The sequence below is a fragment of the Vidua macroura genome, chromosome 13 (assembly GCF_024509145.1).
Source record: "Vidua macroura isolate BioBank_ID:100142 chromosome 13, ASM2450914v1, whole genome shotgun sequence".
NCBI lineage: Eukaryota > Metazoa > Chordata > Aves > Passeriformes > Viduidae > Vidua > Vidua macroura.
Genome location: NC_071583.1, coordinates 20,705,507 through 20,733,458, shown reverse-complemented (window position 1 = coordinate 20,733,458; position 27,952 = coordinate 20,705,507). Strand labels below are relative to the sequence as shown.

General features: G+C 53.3%; 3 long non-coding RNA genes across 3 annotated transcripts; all 3 read right to left on the bottom strand.

The window, feature by feature from the left end:
- Positions 1 to 7,916: 7,916 nt before the first annotated feature.
- LOC128813751 (uncharacterized) lies at positions 7,917 to 9,552 on the bottom strand. Its single transcript, XR_008439164.1, has 3 exons — positions 9,535 to 9,552; positions 8,884 to 9,049; positions 7,917 to 8,352 (listed from the first exon to the last, which is right to left on the bottom strand). It is a non-coding gene; the product is annotated as an uncharacterized LOC128813751 (long non-coding RNA).
- A 2,911-nt stretch (positions 9,553 to 12,463) lies between these two features.
- On the bottom strand, positions 12,464 to 13,509 carry LOC128813690 (uncharacterized). The gene is made up of 3 exons (XR_008439132.1): positions 13,406 to 13,509; positions 12,609 to 12,680; positions 12,464 to 12,522 (listed from the first exon to the last, which is right to left on the bottom strand). It is a non-coding gene; the product is annotated as an uncharacterized LOC128813690 (long non-coding RNA).
- A 550-nt stretch (positions 13,510 to 14,059) lies between these two features.
- Positions 14,060 to 15,184, bottom strand: LOC128814179 (uncharacterized). Its single transcript, XR_008439287.1, has 3 exons — positions 15,081 to 15,184; positions 14,316 to 14,387; positions 14,060 to 14,229 (listed from the first exon to the last, which is right to left on the bottom strand). It is a non-coding gene; the product is annotated as an uncharacterized LOC128814179 (long non-coding RNA).
- Between the last annotated feature and the right edge of the window lie 12,768 nt (positions 15,185 to 27,952).

The following is a 27,952-nucleotide window of genomic DNA, read 5'->3' as shown; positions in this document are numbered from 1 at the left end:
AAAGGGGGCTGCTCAATACCTGGGGAAAAGGGCTGGTGCATGAGGAAATAATCAGACGGATCTTAAAGGCTATAAGGGGGCCAGAGGCAATTGCTGTAGTCCATGTAAAGGGGCACCAAACGGGAATGCGCTTCCGCACCAGAGGGAACAATTTTGCAGACAAAGAGGCCAAAAGCATGGCTTTGATGGAGGCAAGTACCCCGGGAATCGAGGAAGGGGAGGTTCAGGAGTATCCTCCCCACCCCTCCCCGAAGGAAATCGAGGGGTACGAGAAGATAGGAGGCCGGCTAGAAGGAGGTAAGTGGAAATTGCCAAACGGAAGGGAGTTATTGTCTAAGGACTACACCAGAAAGATCCTGAGGAGATTGCATCAACAAACACACTGGGGTGCTCAGGCCCTGGCAGAGCAATTCCTGAGATTTTTTGGGTGCAAAGGGATTTATGAATTAGCCAAACAAGAGGTACAGGGATGTATGGTTTGTCAAAGGATTAATCAGGCAAGGACCCGAAAGGTGGCACTGGGAAGCCGCCCACTGGCATACAGACCTTTTGAAAGGATTCAGGTAGATTTTACTGATCTGCCTAAGGTGGGGAGATGCAAATTCTTCTTAGTAATAGTAGACAAACTAACTCACTGGGTAGAAGCCCTCCCGAGCTCTCGGGCAACGGCTCAAACAGTATCAACATTTCTACTGGAAGAAATCATTCCCCGATATGGGTTAATAAAATGCATAGATTCGGATCAAGGCACGCACTTCAAAAATTGTTAGACAACTAGCTGACTCTCTAGGGAGCCGGCGGGAATACCACACCCCTTGGCATCCCCAGAGCTCTGGACAAGTTGAAAGGATGAACCAAACATTAAAGGCTCAACTGGCAAAATTAATTTTGGAAGCAAAAATGTCTTGGTTAAAGTGTCTCCCCTTAGCCTTATTAAATATTCGAACCATGCCTCACTCCGAGACTGGGCTGTCACCTTTTGAAATGCTGTATGGGATGCCATATGAACATGGTATGCCAGTAGGGCATCCAAGGATAGAAGATGGACAGATACAACCACACCTCATATCTATAAGTAAAAATCTACAGGAATTGTGGAAACAGGGAATCCTGACACAAAATACCCCTTTAGGCTTCTCCATACACAGAATACAACCAGGGGACAAGGTGCTCATAAAAACATGGGAAGAGGTCCCATTAACACTTCACTGGGAAGGCGCTTTTCTTGTCCTCTTAACCACAGATACAGCCATACGAACAGCAGAAAAGGGTTGGACCCACGCATCCCGAGTAAAGAAGGTCGAGCCACGGGAAGAGACGGCAGAGTGGAAAATCACCTCTCCACCTGGGGACCTAAAGCTCACTTTGCGTCGACCAAGTAAATGACTGGTAGGGAGCCGATAAGGTGCACTAAGCCCGATTGTGAATGTTACCCATTTGTGCATTTCAAATGTGAGTTACTGTAACGAGGTTTGGGTCATACGCTGTAGAAGGGGGTATTGGCCAAGGGGTTTGTGTGATAAGTGCCTGGAAGAAGAACTGTGCCTGACTAGCCGTATCTTAGAGCTTGCCACAAGACTGGGGATAATCGACGTAGATTCTGAAATTTGGTTTTGTGTGTTCCAAACCGGGATAAGGGAAAAATTGAAATCAAAGGCTCAAATTCTTGCTATCGAGTGCTGAAGGTTAAATAAAGTACGCTGCAGTGCAGACACAGTTAAACTGTCGAGGTGGGGTGTCTTTAAACGGAGGTGTGCAGCTCGGTGCAGGTATGACAGCACAGAAGACTATTCTTGCTGCCGAGGAGATGGCTTACCTCGCCACTGGTGGCACCCCAGTGGGCGCAGGCAGAGGCAGAGGAATAATAATAATCGTGGGGGTCCTGATCTACCTGAATCTGGTAATGTGCCTCAAGACCGGTACGCGTTTGAGGAACTTGCCCAGCACAGAGGTGCAAGGCCCCGGCAACGGGTGCGGGCACTGCGTACAGACTGCCCAGAAAGAACACGGGGAATCGGAGGCTCCGACATCCCCAGTCCCAAAGAACTGCAGCAAGGGTAAGATAAAGGGGCACTGCCCCAGGAACAGCACTCAGCAGGGGAATAGCAGGCTAAAAGGAAGAACAAGGTGGTATACACAAAAGGTGACCCCTAAGGACGGGCGGTCAGAGCGCAAGGTACATAAAAGAAATACTGAACAGGTACCTGTCCCGATCTGTGATAAATGTAACCGAACAGTATGGACCGGGGGAAAAATGGAGTCAGTGTTTGTAGCATACTTTCGGGCCAATCCGTTATGCAATGACAATAACCAGTTGGGAATGTATGTTATGGGTGGTAAAACATACTGGGTGGGGAAGAACTTAAAGTATGAAACTAAGACGTCCCTCAAAGGTGAGCCGGTTATCTTGGACCTTTTAGAGGATCAGGATGACTGAGTTGGCTTGCAATATGACCGAATGTTCTGCTTTTCGAGGAACAAAGAGGGAGTGGACCCAGGGAGCAAAATGAAACAGCTATCACAGGAGCTGAGAAAACAGGAAGCAGAAATGAGGAAAAGAAGGATGGAGCAGGAAAGGCTGAGAACCCTAAGCGAGCAGTATGATCAGCTGGAAAAGCAGTATACCAGCTGGGGTTTACCTGCCTCAGATCAAAACCTATTTGTGGATCTGATGCAGGAAATCGCAACGGAATTGGGCTTATCTAATTGCTGGATCTGCGGGGGGCTCAAATCAGCGGAAAAGTGGCCTTGGAAAGGTGAGAGCCTAGCCCCAGAGCAACTCCTAAAATGGGATAATGCCAAAACCTCAAAAACAATTCAGAGACCTGAGGGTTGGGTCTTGGGCAAAAGAGTGATTGGGATGTTCTGCGTTAGCAGGGAGGCAAAGCAATACATTGAAATGGTAGGATACGCTCCATGTGTGTCCACTCTGACAATAAACTCCTCTAACGAAAGCAGAGTGTGGCAACCTGAGAACCCTACAGGGTACTGGAGCCAAGGAAAAAGAGACAAATGTGAATGGAGTGAAAAAATTGGACTTTGCTGGAACAAAAGCTCTGGAACTAACCCTTACCAATCCTTGGATTTCGTTCTCGAACGAACGCAAAATCAAAAACGTCAGGTGGAAAGCCCCGAATGGTTTGTATTGGATCTGTGGGAAGAAAGCATACAGCGAGTTGCCTCAGCAGTGGAAAGGATCACGTATAATAGGATTAATCAGACCTGCTTTCTTTACCCTACCTCGGTCAGAACGCAGCTCACTTGGGCCCCCCTTATACGAAACACTGAGCAGGAAGAGAAGGGAGGTAAAAAAGAAGGTCCCTGTTTTCGGTGGGGGTCAGACTTAGGGTGAGGAGGAGTGGCCCGCAGAAAGGATAATCGAATATTATGGTCCTGCAACATGGGCTCAGGATGGAAGCTGGGGGTATAGGAGCCCGATTTTGTTGTAAAATGCAGGCGAACCCAATGGGAAGAATGATGATGTCTGACTCAGTTCAGAAGGCTGAATGATTTCTTTATTTATTCTTTATGCTATAATACATTAATATACTATATAAAGGAGGCTACTAAAAACTACACGCTACTTTCTCTAACTACCATATCGAACTAACTAATAACTCGTGACCCTGTTCGCCAGAGTCCAGACACAGGTGGATCCGATTGGCCACCAGGTCCAAACAATCCTCACCAGCATCCAATCAAGCAATCACCCCAGGTAAACAATTCTCCAAGCACATTCCACATCAGAAAAACAAGGAGCAGAAACAGAAATTATTTTCTCTTTCTTTCTCTCAGTGTACCCCCATGAAAAATCCTGAGAGAGAGAGAGAAATGTGCTTGCCCCAGATTTATCTGTTAAACCGGCTGATAAGACTGCAGGCAGTGGTGGAGGTCGTTTGTAACCACACCTCGGACGCCCTCGAGCTGCTATCTAAACAACACTCCCAGATGAGGGCCTTTGTATATCAAAACAGCATAAGCCCTCGACTATTTATTAGCAGAAGAGGGAGGGGTCTGTGGAAAATTTAATGAATCGGAATGTTGTGTAGAGATTGATGACTATGGGGAAAGCATCAGAGGCCTGGCAACAGAAATTAAAAGGGGAGCACATGTTCCAGTACAAAAATGGAACTCCATACTCCAAGCATCCTGGTGGGATTATCTGTTTGATGGAGCATGGTGGAAGAAGGTAATACTCTTTATATTATGTTCAATAGCCGGGATCATACTCCTACCCTGCCTGATACCATGCTTTATTAGGTTGATACATTCCGTAGTACAGGGCACGCAAGCAGCAGCCATGCCCACAGACCCAGAATGTGCGATGGGAAAAACAAATCAAGTATCAAAAATAATGAAACTGGGAGAGGAAAACGTACACCGTAGAGCAGCAGATGCTTTGGCCAGATTTGAAGAACAGATAAAAGGGGAAGGGGAGGTCTACAGACTGTATCAGGGAATTCCGAGGGAAGACTGGCATAATGAACCTTGAGGTAACTAAGATTTGAGAAATAAGATGATAAGATAAAGCACCAGTAAACGTAGTTGTGTAGAAGGTAGAGAAAGCACGTATTAATATGTTTATATAGAAGGGGAGGGATTGTTCTATGTGTATATGATAATTCGTGCAAATAAAATTGTTGTATATTTTATTGCCATGTACTGTTAAGATATACTCTTATAAGAAGTTTTAAAACGCACATGCCAGTGACAGGGATTGCAACACAATGTCAAAACCACCTGGACAAGGGAGGGAGAACTTAATTTACAATCAAATGAACGTGGCCAGCCCGGAGATGGATCGTCCATCAAGGCGGTCTGAGGAACACCCGGGACGAAGAATACGCGATAAATATCTGAGATTGAGATAGCCGGAGCCATCGGGGAGATACGTCTCAATGCCGAATTCCGGGAACGCGATCATGGGTGCTCATCACTCTCCGGACGTGTTTTGTTCAACTTGCCACAGAGAAAGAACTCCACCTGAATATGTGCAGTCCAAAAAGGAAGAAAAGGGACTCTGCCTCGGGCAAGAAAAACCGTATAAAAATTGCTCAGGCAGGACAGTCGGCGTGAAGCATAGGGGACCCTCTGCTGTAGCGGTCAAGCCTGTGTCTCACCCAGCGCCGATACCCGGGCTCGGCCCTGACCTTTTTTTGGATAGTGGCTTTTCATTGTTATTCTCTAAATTTTTATTTGGACCAATTAATACTTTTTCTTTAATTAAGAAATTGGAGCATTAATTTATCGCAAGGACAAGATAGCAGAGAGCAATGTAAAAATCGGCTGAAAATAAAAGGAGGAAATGCTAAAGGAGTTATTTGTGCACATTTGGGGGTTTGTTTTTCTTGGGTGCAGAGCAAAATCAAAAGCTCCTAAATGCCCAAAAGATTGGAAATGTGGAATGTCCTCCATAGCAGAGTGTCAGACCTCTGGATCCCTAGAACAATTTTATCGTGGTGGAACAGTGGCAGCTTGAGCTGGTGCCTCTGGGGGACCCTGAACAAAGAACCTCTGGGCTTTTATACCCTCCCAGCTGAAGTGGGATAGTCGGGGTCTTCCTGCTGTGTCCGAGTGCCCGGTCACTGGCTGGCACCGCAGGTCCCCAGGTCCTCTGCTGAGCCATCCCTCTCCTACAGTCAAGTTCAGTCTGTCACATTTGGCTTTTCTCTCTGACCCACCACCAGGACCACAAGAGCACATCGTCCTGAGGATGTAAAAATGCCTGTTCTTGCTGGAACATTGCTGTTGCGTGACAGCCCTGCAGGCAGAGCGGGCAGCTGTAGGGATGTTGACTCGTTTCCCTGGTGCCAGCCATGCTGCATGCATCGGAGCTCCTGGCTGTTGGTGCTCGCTGGGACACGGCCCGGCCCGGCACCACGGGGAGTTACAAAGCGTCTTCAAGGAATCCCCATGTTATGGACAAATTCAATTGGGGAGGCTAATTATAGATAAATCAATTAACAAGAATTTATTAAGCAAGCGGTATTAAGCAAAAAACAGCGCTGGGCGGCCGGGGTGTTTCCACTCTGCCACGGCGCACCTTCCCCCTTTGACCTTTTTGTTTTTATAGTCCCCCCTTTTTTTCGGTTGACGTATTTTCTCTCGATGTACTCTGCGCCGGTGCAATTGGTTGCTAGGGGGTCCTTTTTCTCTCTGCCCTTGGTGGTCATGGGGATGAAGGCTCCTTATCTTCTTTGCCGGTTGTCCTTGGCCTAAAAGTTAGCTTGTATATAGTTAGTTACACAGTCTTCTGTGCTAGCTGCATTTGCACAATTCTTAAGCAGAATACTTGTTGTTTATCAAGCCCCCCCCCTTTTTTCTCCTCTTTCTCTTCTCACAGTCTGAAATTCTCTATTCAGTTTAAATTCTTATCTTCTTTCAATGTTCGTTTTGATGAACAAAGACCTTTTTATTACACCCACACGTTAAAGCACAGGATTCAGCCTGGGATTTTAAGTTGTTTGTCAACTTAAAGAGGGCCTAAACAAGTCTGCAAGAGGCCTAAACAAGTCTCCTATGAATTCTCTCCGTGGCAAGTTCAGTTCCGTCCCCGAATGCCCCTCAGCGTTCCCAAGGCAGTGGCAGGAGCCGGGCGCTCAGCCGGAGCCCCGCTGGGCGGGAAGAGCGCGACACAGAGCGAGCCCTTGGTGCCCGGGATGGCCACAGGCCCGGGAGAGCCGGGCGGGCAGCGCCAGGGCCCTGCTCAGGGCTCCCCAGGCTCCTGTGGCATCGGTTCCGTCCCCTCGGGCGCTGAGCGGTGCCCGGTCCCGCCGCTCTGCCTGCGGGGCTGCCTGTGCCCGGCTCCGCTGGAGGCAGGGCCGGGGCTGCGGCCCCTGGGCTCGGGGTGCCGCCTGCCCGGAGCTCAGCACCGCCCGTGCCGTGCCCGTGCAGCGCGACCCGGCGGGGCAGCTCCGCCTCGCCCCCTCGCCACAGCCGTCCCGGCAGGGCGGCTGCCCCTGGGCCGCGGCAGCCCCGAGCCGGACGGGCCCGGGAGGGCCAAGCAGGGAAGCCGGGAGGGCTCCGCCCCCTGCGTGCCTCAGAAGAGACTCCAGCCCCACTGCCTGCAAGAGGAGGGACGCAAAGCACCGGCACGCTTATGAGAGTCCGCAGCCCTCTCCACATCTGAAATGAGACCCCAAAACCCCGTCACGGGCCTCAGCAGAGACCCCCAGCACCCTGCACACCGTGGGAGACATCCCAAGCCCCCTGCGTGCCTCACACAGGATTCCAAATCCCTTGCATGACTTACAGTGGACCCCCAGAGTCCTCCATGCCTCAGAGAGAACCTAAAATATCCCTGTGTGTCTCACAAGGGACCCTAGTCCCTCGTGCACCCTTTGGGGGACTCCAAAGCCCCCACGTGCCTTATGGGGAAGCCCAGGCCAGCTAGGCCAAGTGTTTTGACCTGGAAATCAAGTGTGATTGCAGCTGGCTTGTTGTGCCTCTGGGGCTGTTCATCAGCCCCATCAGGCCCCGAGGCCACACAGCCCTTCCCTTCCCTTCTGGCCCCCGCCCAGAGGAGCAGACCCTGTGCAGCACCCTGGATTGCTGATGGCCCATCAATTAGGTCCTATCAAGTGTGTGTTAATTAGGGAGGAGCTTTGTTTTGCCTGCTGGCATTGCAGGTCAGGCTGTGTCCCTGGAGATGTTCTTGATGGCTTCCCTCTTTTCCTGGGCATGCCACTGGAGGAGCTCCAGGCCCAGATGATCCCACAGAAGGAAATGTGCCCTCAGCCCAGGGACACTCAGCATGGGCTCCCCCAGCCCCTCGGGGCCCCGCCGCTGCTCACAGCAGCCCCTGCCTGGCTCCTGCCTGCCCTCACCGTGGGCATCCACGGCTGCTCCTGGGCATGGAGCTCAGCCAGTGCTGGTGCTGGCTGGGCTTTGCTGGTGGTACCACCCGGACACGGGGGTGACAGCTCCATCTCTTTATTGCAACCGAAGTGGGGGCCATCACCTACCCTGGCAGGGGCGGGGGGTTACCTTCAATAGCGTTTAGGGGGCAGGGCCAGGGAGCTTAGGGGCAGAGGAGGGACCATGTTGGTCTCAGTTGGGGCTGGAGGGTGCTGGGCTGGTACCGGGGTCTTTAGAAGAACTGGGGAATGGGCTGGGACGGGACAGAGGGAGATCAAAAACGGGTGAAGGCAGCTTGGGGATACCCATGGGGAGAGGAAGTGGCAGTGGGATCTACAGGGTCTTTGGAGATTTCCTCGTAGACAGATCTACTGGTGTCCTCTTCTCAGAACTCCAGAAAGGGCTGACCAGGCCCTTATTACTGCTGGAGGTGCTCCACAAGCAGTCTGGGTGTGAGGGGAAGCCACTGCTTTCATCTCCTGTCCAGAGCTGCGACTATGGAAAGAGAGGAGAGCCTGAGGCCACCAGCTGCCAGTGGCACACTGGGACCCTCCTACACAGCAGGGCCCAGAGCTGGCAAGGCTCCCCAGCCCAGCTGGAGCTGCTGGCACACCTTGGCCCAGCTGGACAGCTGCCCCCCAAGGCCCCGGCGAGCAGGGCACGGCTCTGGGCAGGCTCCCTGGCCAGGAGCGGGCCCCAGAGCGCGACTGCCTTGCAAGGGCAATCTCATCCCTGCTCTTTCTCCTCCCCACCTTGCCTCACCTCTGCCCTGTGCCCCTGGGGCTGCTCTTGGCCAGGCAGCCTCAGTGGGAGCCAGCAGTGGCTGCAGCCCCAGCGGGCCCCCCAGGACAAGGCCCAGCAATTAAGAGGCCAATGAAAGCACTGAGCAGCAGCAGAACCCTCAGCAGAGTTTTTTGGACAACCACAGACTGGCCACAACTCCACTGCAGACTCTCTGGGAACCTTTCCTGTCTATAAGAGACTTCAAAATAAGCTGTTTGAGGGAAAAAGCAACAAAGCACTCACCATTTTCTCTTCCAGGAATACCAGATTCTAAAGCAGCACAACATGAAGACAAGCTTCAAAAGAAGCATGCCTGCCATTAACTCTAGCGAGTAGCCTGTTCCATGACAGAAACCCCTTCCGATGCCCTTCTGGGAATCTGGAAGAGGTGCTGTGGTGCTGGCTGCATCTGTGGGAGCAACGGGGAGCGTGAGCCCGCGCTGTGCTGCACTGCTGAGCTGGCAGCACGGTGCATACGGCCAAACCCTTCTCTGAGCAGCCCCTGCCAGCCCTGGCCCTCCCTGCCCTGGGACAGCTCCCCCAGCCCCAGGGGACAGAGTCAGGCCCTGTCAGGAGCCAGTGCAGCCCCTGCCCAGTCAGGAGCCAGGGCTGGCTCTGGCCCTGGGCTCGCAGCAGGGCTCCCTCTCGGGGCTGCTCCCGTGCCTTGGGCCTCTGGGCACTCAGGGCCAGCTCCGGGAGCAGCTGCAGCGGGAAGGGCGTTGGTGCGCGAGTCCCGATTCCCCGGGGCTGTGAACGAGCTCCAGAGGCCTGGAAGCCGAGGCGCCTCCAGCTTTGGCTGCTGCCGGCCCGTGCAAGGGCAGGGCCTGGGGGAAGAGCTGCTGCCACACAGCCCCGCTGAGGGCTGAGCCCGGCTGAGCCCGGCACAGCAATTACCTCCTGTGCCTGTGCCTGCGCCTGGCATCGCCTTCCTCCCTGCAGCAGAGCTTGCCACTGAGCCACTGCTTCCTCCGGGATGTGCCTCCTTCTGCAGGGATGTTTGGTCCATCACTTGAAAAAGGAAGAGGCACAGCTGGATCAGATGGAAACATTCCCCATTGGAGAGGTGGCATCTTCCGGAGGCAATGCTTGTCAAAGTCACAGGTAAAGATCAGGAGAATGCCCAGGCTGTGGGGGCCAGAGAACTCCCTTGTGCAAACAGCTGCATCTCCTCATCTGCTCAGAGACTGGGAAATTGCAGGGGATCTCAGGGTGTGCATAACTCGTGGTGCAGTTTGGGCTCCCTGTCAGCTGCTGCCAAATGCCTTCTTGCAGAGGCTGGGGAGAAGCTGCAGCCAGGCCAGGCTGGGAAACAGCCCTGCAGGCCGTGAAAGCAGTAGCGGGACAGCCAGGCTGCCATGGATCTCTTCCCGCTGTGCCGGGCACGGCGTGTCCAGATGTGCAAGGAAATCCCCCAGCTGCTGAGTCCCAGAGAAGGCTGAGGGGAATGTACCCACCTTGTCCTCCCTGTGCTTCCTTCTGTGATTGTCTCAGGAATTCGTTTGACTCATGAGACTTTGTGGCTGCAGTATCTTGGGTCTTTCCTTTTGGAGGACCTTAAGAGAAAGAGAGAGAGTTGTTCCATTTCCCAGGAATGGATCCCACAAAACCAGTGCACAGCCTGTGGGGTCAGCAGGGGCACACTACTCACCCCTGCGACGGGAGGTCTGTTGGTGCGCAGCATCCAGCCCAGGAGCTGGAGAAGTCCTCCCTGCAGACACACCTGTAACCCAAAAGCCACAGGAGCTTCTGTCATCTCTGCAGATCTGCACGAGCAGCACTGAGCCGCAGGAGCGCTGAGGGGATGGTGCAGGGCGAGGGCACACACGTGCGTGGTTCTGTCCTGGCACCTGCAGCGATGCCCCCCTGGCCGAGCTTTGGGCTCTGAGCTGGCAGCTCTCCCAGGGGGAAAGGCCTTGACCTACCCTCAGCATCTCCCAGAGGGTCAGTACTGGGTATGGGTTGGGAAGCTGCACCACCTTCAGCAACAGGTTCAGCTGCAAAGAAAGGCAGGACAGAACAGCTCCCGTGGCGCTGTAGGAGATCCTCAGGCTGCACCCAAGGCTCAGCCCGGGGGCGCAGCCCTGAGCCCGGCCCCTTCCCTCTCTGCTCTTCTCCCTGGCTGCACAGAGCACACGGAAGGACACACTGGCATTGCACATGGGAGGAAGATGGACAGCCAAATGCTCCTTCCTCCCACTGATAGCGATCCTGTGGGATCGCTCCGGGCTCCAGAAGGGAGCAGGGCAAGGCTTCCAGTTTCCTTCAAACTTAAGATGATGTTAAGGGAAATGGCTCATGAGTGAGCTCTTGTCACATTGACTCAGGTTATTCTCTCAGGAAAGGCACACTGAAAACTTGCCTCCAACATCCTCCAAGATCTTCAAACCATCATTCATCAGGACTTCCAAATAATCCAAGTCATGATCCCAGTCTAGAAGGGAGCACAGACCAGAACCATTTCTATGGTGTGCTGGAGTCCCCCTCTGCCTCAGGGAACTGGGTACTGCAAGGGGGTTGTGTACGGCTGTGGGAACCAGATGCAAATGGATATGGCCAAAGCTGCACAGGGGCCTGGGGAGCTCTGGGCTGGCTCCTGGTCCTCTCCACACTCTTTCCCTGCCCTGGCAACATCCCTGGAGGGGGAGCGGGAGCAGCCCAGGGTGCTGGGGGCGTTCTTCCTCCCACAGAGGAAATCCTCCCTAAAGGCCAAGGGTAGACTGCGGCAGGCAGTGCAACAACTGTCCCTCCCTCCCTCTGTCCCTCCTGCTCTCCTTCTGCTGGGACACTTCCCAGAGCCCCGGGGACATAGCCAGGTCCTCACAGGACACACTGGAGCCTTGCTCCTGCCCTCTGCCCTTTCCCCACCATGGTCACCCTGTGCAGTCTCTCCCAGGTTTCGGGATGTGTCTCCCACAGAGGGACCCCAACAGGACTGCTCAGTACCCGAGTGCCCTGAGCCTGCTCAGGATAATTCCCCTGGGCTGTGCCGCTCTTGTCTGGGCTGTGCCTGCACTGCCAAGCAGCAGAGAGGGCAGCTCAAGCCTCAGCAGGGCTCAGGCCCAGAGACACAGCAGTTACCTCCAGTGACTGTGCCTGGCATCGCCTCCCTTCCTGCAGCAGAGGCTGCCAATGAGCTACTGGTTCCTCCGGGAAACTCAGCCTTTAGCACAGCCTCTCCTTCCATCTCTGGAGAAAGGAAGAGGCACAGCTGGATCAGGGGGGCTGTTCCTCACTGGGGAGGGGGCATCTTCAGGAGGCAAGGCTTGTCAAAGACATTGATATGGATCAGGAAATGTCCCAAGCTCTTGTCACTGGGCCAGAGCACTCCCTTGTCAGTAGCACACCCTTGCAATCAGCTGCGCCTCCTGATCTGCTCAGACACTGGGAAATTGCAGGGGATCCCAAAATGTGCATGGCCCGTGATGCAGTTTGGCCACCCTGTCAGCTGGTGCCAAATGCAGAGGCTGGGGACTGGGAAACAGCCCTGCAAGGTGTGAAAGCAACAGTGGGGCCGCAAGGCTGCCATGGGTTCCTTCCCACTGTTCCGCGCACAGCATGTTCAGATGTGCAGGGAAAGCCCCCAGCTGCTGAGTCCCAGGGGAAGGCTGAGGGAAATGCTCTCACCATGCTCTTTGTGCAGTTTCTCCACTATTTGTTTCAGGATGTTGTTTGACTCAAGTGATTCCTTCTCTCCTCTAGGTTTGTTCTTCCCTCTCAGAGGACCTTAACAGAAAGTAGTTCCATTTCTCAGGACTGGATGCCACAAAACCAGTGCACAGCTTGTGGGGTCAGCAGGGACACACTACTCACCCCTGCGAAGGGAGCCAGGCTTGCGTGGAGCAATCAGCAAAGGGGCAGGAAAATTCCTCCCTGCAGACACAGCTGTAATTGAACAGCCAGAGAAGCTTCTGTCACCTGTCCTGGCAGGCTGTCAGCAATTATTCCTTGGTGGGACAGTGGGAACATACCTGCAGGAGGCTCCAAGGGCTTCAGAACTTCATTCAGCCAAGCTAATGGAGGAGCCTTCCCATCAACCTCATCTAGAACGGAGCACAGATGAGAACATTTTTCAGGGTGTGCTGGCATCCCCTTCTGCCTCTGAGAAATGGGCACTGCAAGGCAGTTGGGTAAGGCCGTGGCAGCCAGATGTCAATGGACATGGCCAAAGCTGCACAGGGGCCTGGGGAACTCTGGGCTGGCTCCTGGTCACTCTCCACACTCTTTCCCTGCCCTGTGCAACATCCCTGGAAGGGCAGCTGGAGCAGCCCACGGCCCAATGGGAGTCTCTCACTCTCATGCAGAGGAAATCCTCCCTAAAGGCCAGGGGAAGACTGCAGCAGGCAGTGCCACAACTGTCCCTCCCTCCCTCCCTCCCTCCCTCCCTCCCTCCCTCCCTCCCTCCCTCCCTCCCTCCCTCCCTCCCTCCCTCCCTCCCTCCCTCTGTCCCTCCTGCCCTCCTTCTGCTAGGACACCTCCCCCAGCCCACGGGCCCATAGCCAGTCCCTCTCAGGACACACTGGAGCCTTGCTCTCGCCCTCTGCCCTTTCCCCACCATGGTCACCCTGTGCAGTCTCTCCCAGGTTTCGGGATGTGTCTCCCACAGAGGGACCCCAGCAGGACTGCTCAGTACCCGAGTGCCCTGAGCCTGCTCAGGATAATTCCTCTTGGCTGTGCCGATCTTGTCTGGGCTGTGCCCGCACTGCCAAGCAGCAGAGAGGGCAGCTCAAGCCTCAGCAGGGCTCAGGCCCAGAGGCACAGCAATTACCTCCAGTGACTGTGCCTGGCATCGCCTCCCTTCCTGCAGCAGAGGCTGGCACAGAATCACTGCTTCCTCTGGGAAATGCTTCCTTCTGCACAGCCTCTCCTTCCATCTCTGGAGAATGGAAAAGAGACAGCTGGATCAGATGGAAACATTCCCTTTTGGGAATGGGGAAAGTGACAGCTTCAGGAGGCGATACTTGTGAAAGGCATGGGTAAGGATCGGAAAACACTCAGGATTTTGGGACAGTCGGATGCTGGTCCCTTCTCCAAACAGCCCCTAAACCTGATCTACCCAAAGACTGGGAAATTGCAGGGGATCTCAGGGTGTGCACGGCCCACGGTGCAGTTTGGGCTCCCTGTCAGCTGCTGCCAAATGCCTTCCTGCAGCGGCTGGGGAGAAGCTGCAGCCAGGCCAGGCTGGGAAACAGCCCTGCAGGCCGTGAAAGCAGCAGCGGGGCAGCCAGGCTGCCATGGATCCCTTCCCGCTGTGCCAGGCACGGCGTGTCCAGATGTGGAAGGAACGCCCCCAGCTGCTGAGTCCCAGGGGAAGGCTGAGGGAAATGCTCTCACCATGCTCTTTGTGCAGTTTCTCCACTATTTGTTTCAGGATGTTGTTTGACTCAAGTGATTCCTTCTCTCCTCTAGGTTTGTTCTTCCCTCTCGGAGGACCTTAACAGAAAGTAGTTCCATTTCCCAGGACTGGATGCCACAAAACCAGTGCACAGCTTGTGGGGTCAGCAGGGACACACTACTCACCCCTGCGAAGGGAGCCAGGCTTGCGTGGAGCAATCAGCAAAGGGGCAGGAAAATTCCTCCCTGCAGACACAGCTGTAATTGAACAGCCAGAGAAGCTTCTGTCACCTGTCCTGGCAGGCTGTCAGCAATTATTCCTTGGTGGGACAGTGGGAACATACCTGCAGGAGGCTCCAAGGGCTTCAGAACTTCATTCAGCCAAGCTAATGGAGGAGCCTTCCCATCAACCTCATCTAGAACGGAGCACAGATGAGAACATTTTTCAGGGTGTGCTGGCATCCCCTTCTGCCTCTGAGAAATGGGCACTGCAAGGCAGTTGGGTAAGGCCGTGGCAGCCAGATGTCAATGGACATGGCCAAAGCTGCACAGGGGCCTGGGGAACTCTGGGCTGGCTCCTGGTCACTCTCCACACTCTTTCCCTGCCCTGTGCAACATCCCTGGAAGGGCAGCTGGAGCAGCCCACGGCCCAATGGGAGTCTCTCACTCTCATGCAGAGGAAATCCTCCCTAAAGGCCAGGGGAAGACTGCAGCAGGCAGTGCCACAACTGTCCCTCCCTCCCTCCCTCCCTCCCTCCCTCCCTCCCTCCCTCCCTCCCTCCCTCTGTCCCTCCTGCCCTCCTTCTGCTAGGACACCTCCCCCAGCCCACGGGCCCATAGCCAGTCCCTCTCAGGACACACTGGAGCCTTGCTCTCGCCCTCTGCCCTTTCCCCACCATGGTCACCCTGTGCAGTCTCTCCCAGGTTTCGGGATGTGTCTCCCACAGAGGGACCCCAGCAGGACTGCTCAGTACCCGAGTGCCCTGAGCCTGCTCAGGATAATTCCTCTTGGCTGTGCCGATCTTGTCTGGGCTGTGCCCGCACTGCCAAGCAGCAGAGAGGGCAGCTCAAGCCTCAGCAGGGCTCAGGCCCAGAGGCACAGCAATTACCTCCAGTGACTGTGCCTGGCATCGCCTCCCTTCCTGCAGCAGAGGCTGGCACAGAATCACTGCTTCCTCTGGGAAATGCTTCCTTCTGCACAGCCTCTCCTTCCATCTCTGGAGAATGGAAAAGAGACAGCTGGATCAGATGGAAACATTCCCTTTTGGGAATGGGGAAAGTGACAGCTTCAGGAGGCGATACTTGTGAAAGGCATGGGTAAGGATCGGAAAACACTCAGGATTTTGGGACAGTCGGATGCTGGTCCCTTCTCCAAACAGCCCCTAAACCTGATCTACCCAAAGACTGGGAAATTGCAGGGGATCTCAGGGTGTGCACGGCCCACGGTGCAGTTTGGGCTCCCTGTCAGCTGCTGCCAAATGCCTTCCTGCAGCGGCTGGGGAGAAGCTGCAGCCAGGCCAGGCTGGGAAACAGCCCTGCAGGCCGTGAAAGCAGCAGCGGGGCAGCCAGGCTGCCATGGATCCCTTCCCGCTGTGCCAGGCACGGCGTGTCCAGATGTGGAAGGAACGCCCCCAGCTGCTGAGTCCCAGGGGAAGGCTGAGGGAAATGCTCTCACCATGCTCTTTGTGCAGTTTCTCCACTATTTGTTTCAGGATGTTGTTTGACTCAAGCGATTCCTTCTCTCCTCTAGGTTTGTTCTTCCCTCTCGGAGGACCTTAACAGAAAGTAGTTCCATTTCCCAGGACTGGATGCCACAAAACCAGTGCACAGCCTGTGGGGTCAGCAGGGACACACCACTCACCCTTGTGATGGGAGCTGGGCTTGTGTGCAACTTCCACCAAAGGTCCTGGGAAAGTCCTCTCTGCCGACACACCTGTAACTCAACAGCCACAGGAGCTTCTGTCATCTCTGCAGATCTGCACGAGCAGCACTGAGCCGCAGAAGCGCTGAGGGGATGGTGCAGGGCGAGGGCACACACGTGCATGGTTCTGTCCTGGCACCTGCAGCAATGCCCCCCTGGCCGAGCTTTGGGCTCTGAGCTGGCAGCTCTCCCAGGGGGAAAGGCCTTGACCTACCCTCAGCATCTCCCAGAGGGTCAGTACTGGGTATGGGTTGGGAAGCTGCATCACCTTCAGCAACAGGTTCAGCTGCAAAGAAAGGCAGGACAGAACAGCTCCCGTGGCGCTGTAGGAGATCCTCAGGCTGCACCCAAGGCTCAGCCCGGGGGCGCAGCCCTGAGCCCGGCCCCTTCCCTCTCTGCTCTCCTCCGTGGCTGCACAGAGCACACGGAAGGACACACTGGCATTGCACATGGGAGGAAGATGGACAGCCAAATGCTCCTTCCTCCCACTGACAGCGATCCTGTGGGATCGCTCTGGGCTCCAGAAGGGAGCAGGGCAAGGCTTCCAGTTTCCTTCAAACTTAAGATGATGTTAAGGGAAATGGCTCATGAGTGAGCTCTTGTCACATTGACACTGGTTATTCTCTCAGGAAAGGCACACTGAAAACTTGCCTCCAACATCCTCCAAGAACTTCAAGCCGTCATTCATCAGGACTTCCAAATAATCCAAGTCATGATCCCAGTCTAGAAGGGAGCACAGATCAGAACCATTTCCATGGTGTACTGGGATCCCCTTCTGTCTTTGGGAGCGGGGCACTGCAAGGCAGTTGGGTAAGGCCGTGGCAGCCAGATGTGAAAGGACACGGCCAAAGCTGCACAGGGGCCTGGGGAGCTCTGTGCTGGCTCCTGGTCACTCTCCATCCTCCTTGCAGGCCCTGTGCAACATCCCTGGCAGGGAGGGTGGAGCAGCCCAGGGCCCATTGGGACTCTCTCCCTCCCACAGCGGAAACCCTCCCTAAAGCCCAGGGGAAAACCATCCCCCAGCGCTTCCCGGCAAGCAGGGAGCGCTCTCCCGGGAAAGGGGAGCCAGGCTGCCGGCTCACCTGCTCCCCGCGCTTGCAACGGAGCAGCCTGGGCAGCCCTGGCAGGCAGGGCCACGGCCAGGAGAAGCAGGAGGAAGAGGCGTAGAGCAAGGGCCATGGTGCCTCGCCCTCTGCCAGTCCCGCAGCTCTTGCTGCCACCGCTGTCCTGACACCGCTGTCCCAATGTCAGCACCACTGCTGCCACTGCCGCTGCTGCTGCAACAGTTGTGCTCAAGGACTGACTGCTCGGTCCTTGTGGTGCTGTGCAGCCACGGGGCTCTGGCACCTCTGTGACCTCAGAGCCTGCTGTGACCTCAGCCTGCTGTGACCCCAGAGCCTGCTGTGACCTCATGGCATTGGCTGTACCCCCAGAGTGTACCCCCATCTGTACAAATGGACTGCTCTGATTGTAAATGTTTTGCTTCATCCAAGGGCCATTGCTCAGCAAAACCTTTATTTTGCCTGCTGACATGGCTGGTCAGACTGTGTGCCTGGAGACGCTCTTGATTGTTACGGTACAAATTTATTTTATTGTTTCCTTGTTAGGTGGTTCGTTCTGTTGTACCCCAATTTTCACCCTGAGTTTGCTTACCCCCGGGTTTTACCCTCCCTCAAAGCTGACCCTCATGCCATTCCCCACCTCTTGTTCAGCTCTTTCCCTGCCTGTCATAGCAACCCAGTCCCTTGGTCCCCGAACCTTCCCTGCCACTTTCACATGGGGCCAATCCCTGATTGCAACACCCCTTTGGAATTCCCCTATTCCTCGAAGCCCCACTGGCCCATGTGGCCCATCCTCTCCACCCTCCTACCCCAACTGGCTCCAGACACTTGGTGTAATCCCCCCACTCCTCCTTTGAGGATTCCCTGTTGGTTAGCTGTTTGTATGCGCCCCCTGACTTGTATCTTGCACAGGAGTGCCCGGGGCTCTTTGTTTCTGTTCTTTTCACCTGAAATAAACCCTTTCTTGTGGAACCTCAAGACGGAGAGCTGCCTCCTCTCTCCTCTGCCTGGTCCCTGTTGTGGCTTGTTTCTGGCACCTTCCAGCAAGTGGCTCTAAAGGTTCTGCCTCTGGTAAATCCCCCTGCCGAGGCAGTTCCGCACTCCTGGTGTGGCGCAGGCGTTCTAAGAACGAGCCCGGGTTCTGACAGTCACTTCACTAATCTACCAAATGTCCCTTCTGAAGAATGCCTCCTCTTGTGCTCTGCCACCTCACACACCAGAGCATGATTCACATACTGCAGCCCAGAGTTAGGTTTTTGCAGCATTGAAATGGATGTGGTCAGCAGGATTGCTGGGGATAAATCGCTACAGAACTGAACTAAAAATGGGGGCACCATCCCAGGCTGGACTTAAATAGGCACAGGAATTTTGGAAAGATGAGGATGTTCTAGATGTATATGATAATCCGTGCAAAGAAGATTGTTGTATATTTTATTGTCATGTACTGTTAAGATATACTCTTATAAGAAGTTTTAAAACGCACATGCCAGTGACAGAGATTGCAACACAATGTCAAAACCACCTGGACAAGGGAGGGAGAACTTAATTTACAATCAAATGAACTTGGCCAGCCCAGAGATGGATCGTCCATCAAGGCGGTCTGAGGAACACCTGGGACGAAGAATACGCGATAAATATCTGAGATTGAGATAGCCGGAGCCATCGCGGAGATACATCTCAATGCCGAATTCCGGGAATGCGATCATGGGTGCTCATCACTCTCCGGACGTGTTTTGTTCAACTTGCCACAGAGAAAGAACTCCACCTGAATATGTGCAGTCCAAAAAGGAAGAAAAGGGACTCTGCCTCGGGCAAGAAAAACCGTATAAAAATTGCTCGGGCAGGACAGTCGGCGTGAAGCATAGGGGACCCTCTGCTGTAGCGGTCAAACCTGTGTCTCACCGAAGTGCTGATACCCGGGTTCAGCACTGCCTTTTTTTGGATAGTGGCTTTTCATTGTTATTCTTTAAATTTTTATTTGGTCCAATAAATACATTTTTTAAAATTAATAAATTGGAGCATTCATTTATAACAATCTTGGTGAGCCTTGATGTGATCTGATTTGGGGGTCTGGGGAAACCCTTTTTTTTCTGGGCGGCACCCTGGCAATTTTGACGGCCGGAGGGCACTGGGGAGTCCCGTAGAACCAAACAGATTTTGAATTCGGAGCCAGAGCCACTATCAAAAAAGGGGGATAAAACGGGCCCAGAGCTCTTGGGAACTCAGAGCAGAATCTCCGAGGCCACGGTTAATTTTTTTCACTCATAAAAATCTACGTGCATGAAGAATCCACGCGGGAAAAAGGACCGTAAGTATCGCATGGTTGAGTGAGGGGTGATCGAGCGTGTGTGTGAGATGTGACATTGTCACGGGGTGAGAGAGGCCCCAAGACGATCGCAGTTCCACTCTTCCACGAGGAAAGTGGTCGGTTGCGGGGGAAGCAAACGGAATGGGGAAATCTCATTTTACGCGTAAAGCGTGCAACTCAGGGAGTTCAGGGGTTCGATCACGGGCAGATTGATGAGGGAGGGTATGTTCTCGGGTGTTTGAGAACTGGTAAACTGTGGCAAGCACATTTCTCTCTCTCTCAGGATTTTTTATTGAGGTGCACAGAGAGAAATGAAAGAGAAAACAATTTCTATTTCTGCTCCTTGTTTTTCTCTTGTGGAATGTGTTTGGAGAATTGTTTACCCAGAGTGAGCGCTTGGTTGGATCATGGTGGATTGTTTGGGCCTGACAGCCAATCGGATCCACCTGTGTCTGGGCTCTGGAGAACAGGGTCACGAGTTGTGAGGAGTTAGATAAGATGGTTAGAGAAAGTGGCATGTAGTGTTTGGTATCCTCTTTTATATAGCATATTGGTGTGTTGTAGCATAGTTATGGTGGAGAAATCGTTCGGCCTTCTGAGGTGGAGTTGGACATCATCGTTCTTCCCATTGGGTTCGCCGACATCTACAACAAGTGGTGACCCCGAACGTTGGATGAAGAACCAGGACCTGGATCGGTCCACAGCCGTGATTTAACACAGGAAAGGAGGTGAAACCTCTTGAAAAGGCATGTCCGACGTCCCTGGGAGGGATAGGGGAGATAAGACGCCGTGGGAACCCTTTCTATAGGACCAGGTGCAGCCCCGAGCAGTTTGCCGTAACTGGACGCCTCTGCCTTCCTTTGAAAGGTACTGATTTTCTGATAATAGTACTACCCTGATCTGGGGTGGACTTTAACCTTGGGAAGAGATGTCTGCAGATTTTGACATTGGTTTGTCTTGTGTACATGGCCCTATACTTGCCCTCTGGAGAGATTTGGCTCGGGTCAATGGAATTTCTATCCCTGATGATGATTTTTTGGAGTTTCTTGAATATGCAGACAGTCGTGTTTTTTTTCGGGGATCTGGCTTTTTCCCTGAATACAGAGGCTTGGAGATCCCTGTATTTCCTCATCAGGCAAAGCATCATGCGAGATCTCTGGGCGTTTCGATACATGAAAGTTTATTTGAGCTTCTTCCGATAGTCCAGAAATGGACCCCTTTTCCGATAATCCAGTCTTTGCTGCAGGTGCCCCCCCGCGAAAAGGGGGGGGCAGTGCCTTTGTCCGTGGCTCAGAAGTTTTCTTCTGCTTTTGCGCAGAGGGAGCCTCCTCCACCTCCTCCTCCTGCAGCGTGTGAGCCCCGCCTCCACGCCCCTTCGGAGGGTGCGGGGCCGCTCCCGGCGGAGGCGGAGACGCCGCTGCGCCCGCCGGTTTCCCCGCCTGCAGCCGTGCCTCCTCCTCCTCCTCCTCCTCCTCCTCCTCCTGCCCATTCGGAGCTGGGAGACACAGCCGCCGCTGAGAGCCAGCCTGAAGCCACCTCGGCAGGGGCGGAGACGCCGCCTGCGCCGGCTCCCGCGCCGGCCCCTGCCTCGGAGTTGTCAGCCCCGCCTCCGGCACTGCCCGTCATCGCTCCCGCGGCGGCGGCTGCGCCCCCTGCGCCAGCGGCCGATCCCTCCACAGCGGTCGGTTCCGCCGCGCCGGTGGTTCCGCTCGCCGGCTCGGAGCCTGTTCCCGATGCGAGCTGTGATGATATAGAAGACCCCCAGCCTGCGGCGCCGGCCGAGGACCTCCCCGCGCCGGCTCCGCCGCCGACATCGGCTGTGATGCGCGCCTCGCCGCCCGCAGCGGCCCCCGCGCCGGCCCCGCCGGTCCCGGCTGCCCCGCCGCCTCCCGCGGCTTTCGCCGGGTCGCCAGGCGCTGCCAACAGCAACAGCAGCGAGCAGCAGCAGCCTGGGGCCGCGTTGGAGCGGACCCCGCCGTCTTCAATCAGCCCGGGGTCCCCTCCCAGCCTGTTCTCTGCTGCTGGCGCTCCTCGGCAGCTCCTAGCAGCTGCCGCGAAAGTGAAAGTTATGAAGTTTAGTGCCTTTCTGGGGAACAGTGTTTTTCTTGGTCCAATTCTTGCTTGGGTGGGGGCTTCTCGCCGGAGCTCGAGGCCCCTCGCCCCTCCCGCTCACGTTTGGGGGGCGGGGGGGATGAGTTCTGGGAATGCTGCCGCTGGTCTTGTGCCCGGAGAGCGTGGGGGTGCTGCGGCCAGGGGTCAGAGAGCTGCGTGCCGGCCCAACCGTGCCGCAGGTCCTGAGAATCAACATTTCTCTGGGAAAAACACCTTCTCTGCTGAGCCCTGGGGCAGTTCTTGTGCCATGCCCTCGTTTGAGGAGCGGGGCCAACCGCGTCCTGAGAGGCTGTGGCTGCGGCCACGGCCAGGCGCGGTGCGGGATGAACACAATGCCGGAAGACTTGCCGTGACACTGGCCGCGTGGTGGGGGCGGGCTGTAAAGATGAAGATCCCGCCCCGCCGGTCGGGCTGGGACCGATTGGTCCAGCCCCCCGGCCGGAGGGCCCCGTGCGCCCCACGGCCGGGTTTGGGATCTTGGCTCCGTCCGCATGGACCGGGGCCGCCAGCTGCGCAGGGTCTTAAAGCCTGCTACTTGCTGGGCATTCTGATTCCGAGATTAAAAAAAAAAAAAAAAAAAAACCCAAAAAACAAAAAAAAAATTAGATTTAAGATTAATTAGATCGAGGTGGTTGCAAAGACAAAAAAACAAGAAAAAAAGTGGTTGATTTAAGAGTTTTGGCCATGGCATTTCAGAGATTTTTTCAGGTTTTTTTTAATTTGGTGATGGTTTTTGCACAAGAAAGGTATGTTTGCATGGTTGACAATCAGCCCAGAGTTGGTTTTATCAGTTGTTGCAGTCTCTGGGATGACATTCAGTGTTTTGGTATTAGATAATTATATGATGTCACATTTGGTTTTTGTTTATGGGTTTTTAATTGTTGTTTGAACTTCCTTCAGTTGTTTTGTTTCAGGATTCAGCAGTTCTCTGTTTCAGCATTGAGAAGGACTTTTGAGGATGTCAAGATCAACGTTTCCAATCAATGGACACCTTCTCCCGAGAATCAGTTGTTTGGACTTGAAATTTGAGCATTCTTTTAATTGTTGTTTGGGTTTTTATGTTGTAAGTTTTGTTTTAGAGATTTGATAGATGGTTTGCAGGTAAAGGATCTCGTTGAACATTCCACATCAGCATTTGATTTGGCTTTTGATTGATAACTAGCAAATTGATGAGGGGACTTCTTGAGATGTGTTTGTTCTCTTTTGCAGGACCCTGCAGAAGAATTGCAGAGACAGTTTTTATTTTATTATTTTTAAATTTATACTAAAACGGTGATATGTGGCAAGCACATTTCTCTCTCTCTCAGGATTTTTTATTGAGATGCACAGAGAGAAATGAAAGAGAAAACAATTTCTATTTCTGCTCCTTGTTTTTCTCTTGTGGAATGTGTTTGGAGAATTGTTTACCCAGAGTGAGCGCTTGGTTGGATCATGGTGGATTGTTTGGGCCTGACAGCCAATTGGATCCACCTGTGTCTGGGCTCTGGAGAACAGGGTCACGAGTTGTGAGGAGTTAGATATGATGGTTAGAGAAAGTGGCATGTAGTGTTTGGTATCCTCTTTTATATAGCATATTGGTGTGTTGTAGCATAGTTATGGTGGAGAAATCGTTCGGCCTTCTGAGGTGGAGTTGGACATCATCGTTCTTCCCATTGGGTTCGCCGACATCTACAACAGTAAACCTCTTTGGTCCAGGACTTTGGAAGTCCGGGGAAAAGGTAAGAGAGCTCACCACCAGTTGCTGGTCCACAGAGCGGTTTGCTGTGAGTGATAGGCTGGTAACATTCAATCGGGACAGGCTAAAACCTCAGTATCATCCAGGACGGATTCAAGGACTTTGGTAAAGGAATTAAGGTAAGCAGGCTTGTTGAGGTATGGGGCAGAAAAAGAGTAAAATTCAGGGAAAATCCCAGGGGAAACCTGGTAAAGGGCAGCAGGACTGTTTGCCAGAAATCCCAAGGGGAAGCCCATTGGGGTGGATTTTGGAGCATTGGGAGCACTGCCCCCAGAGACGGAGGAAATCTAAGGAAAAGATGATACATTACTGTGTGGAGGTATGGGGGAACATGGAAATTGGGAAATAGCAGTTTTGGCCCATGTTTGGCACATTTGATACAAGAATGTGTCAGGCCTTATACGATGGTATATATGAAGAAAGCGGGCCAGAAGGGGAGGAGCTGGACTATGCCAGATTGTGGGAATATGCTGGTGTCAGGCTATTCCCGGTCCGAACTCAGGGTGTTAACATAGATCAGGGTGAGACCTGGGAGCCCTTGGACAACCTTCCACCCCCATACCTAAACCAGGTCCAGCCCCCAGTGCCCGCTCCAGTGGATCACCCGCCTCAACCCGCACAGGCACAGGCACCGCCGTGTAATATACAGCCCCCAGCTCTGGCGGTGCCGGACCCGCCGGGTCCCTCTCAGCCCCCGCCTGTGCCACAGCAGGCGGACGGCCCCGGGCACACACTCCCTGCCGGCGAAACTGCCTCTCCTCCAGCCAGCAGGACGCGTCGCAAGACGCGGAGGGAGAACCATGGTGATAGTGAGGGGGAAGGGGACAGACCCGGTCTCTACCCCTAAGGGAAGTACCAACCGCTCCTGGAGACATTGGGCATGTAAATGTGCCTATCAATATGGGAGACGTAAGAGCCTTCAGAAGGGAAACGGGGAAATTAATGGATGACCCTCTGGGGGTGGCGGAGAGGCTGGATGAGTTTTTGGGGAACGGTATCTATTCATATGATGCTATCTGCACCATTCTGAGGTCGTTGTTCAACACCGAGGAAGGGGACATGATAGGGCAGGCTGCAATAACGGATTGGGAACACAGGAATCCCCGGGTGGGGGGAGCGGGGCCGAGAGGTGGCCTGAACAGAGGCCATCATGGAATGCCCAGTCGGAGGAGGATCGGCTCAAAATGATAGGGCTGAGGAACATGGTAACACAGGGAATTGAGGGGGCGGTACCAAAGGGGCAGAACATCAGTAAAGCATTGGGGGAATGCCAGGGGAGGGTTGAAACACCTACCAAATGGCTGGAACGGTTAAGAAAAAGTCTCCAGATGTATTCAGGCACTGACCCTAATTTTCTGCTTGGGGCTATTTTGTTAAAAACACAATTTATTGCTAAAACGTGGGAGGACATGTGGAAAAAGCTAGAAAGAATAGAGATATGGCAAGAGAAAAGCCTCCAAGAATTGCTAAGGGAGGCACAGAAGGTTTACATGAGGCGGGACGACGAAAAACAAAAGGCTCAAGCAAGGGTGTTGGTGGCGGCGGTACGGGAAGCGCAAAAACAGGAGCGGCTTCAGAATCCCGGAAAGCCGGCACCAACGCAACGGCCCCGGGGCAAGCTGAACCCCCCTCAGAAGAAGGGCACAAACAAACAGGTAAGTGGCCCTGAGTGCTTTCACTGTAAACAGAGAGGGCACTTCAAGAGGGAGTGCAAGAAAAGAATAAAGGATGAACAAATTTTTCAGGAGGATTAGCGGTGTCAGGGGCTCTATAATTTGGGGTCCAGAACACCTGGAGAGCCCTTGATACAAGTTAAAAATTGGACCCCAGAAACAAGAATTGGTATTTTTGGCGGATTCAGGCGCAGAAAGAGCCACAGTTCAGCGACTGCCACCGGGATGTACTAAAAGTAAGGACTCAATGGTGGTCATCGGGGCCAAAGGAGAACCATTTAAGGTACCGGTTTTGAAAAATGTGGAAATGGAATTGGAAAATAAGTTTTGCCTGGGGAACTTACTGCTGGTAGAAGAAGCAGATTATAACTTGCTGGGGAGGGATTTAATGGTAGTCCCGGGGCTAAGCCTGATAGCACAGGACTCCCAGCTAACGGTAACTTTATACAAACTGACCGTGGAGGATGAGAATAAAATAAACCCTAAAGTGTGGCACACACAGGGAGAGGCGGGGAGGTTAAATATGGAGCCTATTCACATTGAGATTGAGAGGCCAGAGGATCCGATCAGGATCAAAGAGTACCCAATTCCCATGGAAGGTAGGAGGGGACTGAAACCTGTAATAGAGGATCTAATCAAGAAGGGCACATTAGAGCTGTGTATGTCAAGACATAATACTCCTATCCTGGCAGTACAAAAGGTGGATGGTAGTTGTAGGCTGGTGCAAGATTTGCGGGCGGTAAATCAAAGGACAAAAACCTTGTTTCCTACCGTCTCGAACCCGTCCGCACTACTGAATAACGTATCCCCGGCAGATACCTGGTACAGTGCAATAGATTTAAAGGATGCCTTTGGGACTTGTCCGCTAGCCTGGGAAAGTCAGGACTATTTCGCATTTCAATGGGAGAACCTGGACACAACTAGAAAGCAACAATTAAGGTGGACATCCTTGCCTCAGGGCTTTGTAGATTCGCCCAACCTATTTGGGCAAGTCCTTGAGAAACTCTTAAGTGAGTTTGTGCCAGTCAAAGGGACCAAGTTATTACAATAGGTGGATGATCTGTTGGTAGCCGGACCCAGGGAGGAGGAGGTACAGGCAGGTACAATAGCACTATTAAACTTTCTGGGGGAGAAAGGGTTGAAGGTCTCAAAATCCAAATTACAGTTCACAGAGCCCGAGGTCAAGTACCTAGGACACTGGTTAACAAAGGGTAAAAAGAAGCTGGGTCCGGACAGGATAACTGGTATTATCACCTTACCCCCTCCCCAGACAAAGAGGGAGGTCAGGCAGCTGCTGGGGCTTCTAGGATACTGCCGGCAATGGATCGAGGGATACAGCGAGAAGGTAAGGTTTCTTTATGAAAAGCTTACCATGGATAAGCTCAAGTGGCCAAAGCAGGATGAGGAAGATTTTAAGGAAATAAAGGACGCTCTTGTGGCTGCCCCGGTGTTGAGCCTTCCTGATGTAAGGAAACCTTTTCAACTGTTTGTGGACGTCAGCAATCACACTGCCCATGGGGTTCTAACCCAGGACTGGGCAGGGGCCAGGAAGCCAGTGGGATACGTATCAAAGCTTCTAGACCCTGTACGTAGAGGGTGGTCCACCTGCTTACAAGCAGTTGTAGTAGTAGCAATATTAGTAGAAGAAGCTAAGACGGTAACCTTCAGGGCAGCACTGGTAGTTGACACCCCACATAGTATACGGAGCATTCTGCAGCAAAAGGCTGATACATGGCTGACTGATGCCAGGCTCCTAGAATACTGTATTAATCCACTCCCAGGATTTGGAGTTGTGGACTACCTCGGCCCAAGACCCCTCACAATTCCTATTTGGGGAGGCAGCAGGAGTGCCTTTCCACGACTGTGCCGAAGTGGTGGAACTACAAACTAAAATAAGACCAGACTTGGAAGAGGAAGAATTGGAAGAAGGTGAGAAATGGTTTGTGGATGGGTCTGCAAGGGTCATAGTCAGGAAAAGGAAGTTGGGTTATGCGGTGGTGGATAGAAGGACCGGGGACGTGGTGGAATCTGGGCCCCTGAATGCTGGGTGGTCAGCACAGGCTTGTGTGTTATATGCGGTATTGAGGGCCTTGTGGAAATTAGAAGGGAGAAAAGGAACAATTTGTACAGATTCAAAATAGGCATTTGGGGTGGTACACACGTTTTGGAGGAATTGGGAGGAAAGGGGGCTGCTCAATACCTGGGGAAAAGGGCTGGTGCATGAGGAAATAATCAGACGGATCTTAAAGGCTATAAGGGGGCCAGAGGCAATTGCTGTAGTCCATGTAAAGGGGCACCAAACGGGAATGCGCTTCCGCACCAGAGGGAACAATTTTGCAGACAAAGAGGCCAAAAGCACGGCTTTGATGGAGGCAAGTACCCCGGGAATCGAGGAAGGGGAGGTTCAGGAGTATCCTCCCCACCCCTCCCCGAAGGAAATCGAGGGGTACGAGAAGATAGGAGGCCGGCTAGAAGGAGGTAAGTGGAAATTGCCAGACGGAAGGGAGTTATTGTCTAAGGACTACACCAGAAAGATCCTGAGGAGATTGCATCAACAAACACACTGGGGTGCTCAGGCCCTGGCAGAGCAATTCCTGAGATTTTTTGGGTGCAAAGGGATTTATGAATTAGCCAAACAAGAGGTACAGGGATGTATGGTTTGTCAAAGGATTAATCAGGCAAGGACCCGAAAGGTGGCACTGGGAAGCCGCCCACTGGCATACAGACCTTTTGAAAGGATTCAGGTAGATTTTACTGATCTGCCTAAGGTGGGGAGATGCAAATTCTTCTTAGTAATAGTAGACAAACTAACTCACTGGGTAGAAGCCCTCCCGAGCTCTCGGGCAACGGCTCAAACAGTATCAACATTTCTACTGGAAGAAATCATTCCCCGATATGGGTTAATAAAATGCATAGATTCGGATCAAGGCACGCACTTCAAAAATTGTTAGACAACTAGCTGACTCTCTAGGGAGCCGGCGGGAATACCACACCCCTTGGCATCCCCAGAGCTCTGGACAAGTTGAAAGGATGAACCAAACATTAAAGGCTCAACTGGCAAAATTAATTTTGGAAGCAAAAATGTCTTGGTTAAAGTGTCTCCCCTTAGCCTTATTAAATATTCGAACCATGCCTCACTCCGAGACTGGGCTGTCACCTTTTGAAATGCTG